The following is a 1,524-nucleotide window of genomic DNA, read 5'->3' on the forward strand; positions in this document are numbered from 1 at the left end:
CTCTTTCCCTGCCTCTCTGACTTTTCCCCTCATCCTCTCTTTCAGCTGTGTACTTTGTACACGTCATCAGGACCTGTTCCACACTTTTTCTCTCCACAACTCTCACAATTATCATCATTCCTTTTTCCTATTAAAAATAAAAAGTCATTTAAATAAGAAAGCCCCACTCTTAGTCTCATTATAATTACATCATCTCTTCTATTTCTTTCTATTAATTTCTGTATTTTTACTGAGTTTTGTATTCTATATAATTTTCTTCCTTTTTATCCTCATTCCATTTTTTCTGTCATATTTCTGTTTCTTTCTCTCTGATTATTGATTTGCCTTCACCTTTTCCAGATGTGATAGGGATAGTTATTTGTCCTCCCAAAGCCTTTTTGTTATTTTATCTGCAGGTTTATTTCCCTTCACCCCCTCATGTGCTGGTACCCAACAAAAATGACCATCTGTACCTCCCCTGTGTAGCCTGAACAAACTGTGATATACTTCTAATATAAGATCTTTTCTACAATTTCTTTTAGAGTTTAAACTTTATATGGCTGCCTTTGAATCTGTGTAAATAACCACTCTGTCAGGTCTGACCTCCTCCACCCACAGAAGATTGAAAATTATTTCCACCATCTCTGCTGTGAACACTGACAGTTGGTCTGATAAAAACTTGGATATTGTTATTTGTAATTCAGGAATATAAATTCCAGTTCCCACACACCCCTTTGTATTTTTAGGTCCATCTGTGTATATTTTTAGATAATTAAAATAGGATTGTTTTAGGTAAATACTGGTTTTAACCACTATTTCATCCAGGTTCCATTTTCTTTTCATTTCCATAACTTTCATGTCAGTTTTATATTTGGATTTAACCATGGAGGGACAGCACTTATTGAGTTAATCTTGGAGAATGTTTTGTTTTCTAAACCACAAATTGATGCCCATTTATTCCCTGTCCATCCAAACCCAGCCCTTTGAAATGTGGAATACTCCCAGCACTTCTGAAGGATTTCTGTTGCAGGATTTTCTTCTTCGTTACCTTTTAGTTTAATCCAGTAAGTGAGGGACGACCTTGTTCTTCTCATTTCTAATGGAGTCTCTCCGGTCTCTATTAAAACAGCATTGGTGGGAGTGGACTTTACTGCTCCAGTACATTTTCTTAATGTCCGGTATTTTAATTTGTCAAGAGTTTTTAGTGTTGTCTTTGCTGCTGAACTGTAAACTATACATCCATAATCTAATGTAGATCTCATTAGTGCTCTGTATGTATTTAATAATGACTCTTTATCTTCTGTATATATTTAATAATGACTCTTTATCTTCTGTATATATTTAATAATGACTGGTTATCTTCTGTATATATTTAATAATGACTCTTTATCTTCTGTATATATTTAATAATGACTGGTTATCTTCTGTATATATTTAATAATGACTCTTTATCTTCTGTATATATTTAATAATGACTGGTTATCTTCTGTATACATTTAATAATGACTCTTTATCTTCTGTATATATTTAATAATGACTGGTTAT

Source organism: Austrofundulus limnaeus, unplaced genomic scaffold, assembly GCF_001266775.1.
Source record: "Austrofundulus limnaeus strain Quisiro unplaced genomic scaffold, Austrofundulus_limnaeus-1.0 Scaffold399, whole genome shotgun sequence".
Lineage (NCBI taxonomy): Eukaryota > Metazoa > Chordata > Actinopteri > Cyprinodontiformes > Rivulidae > Austrofundulus > Austrofundulus limnaeus.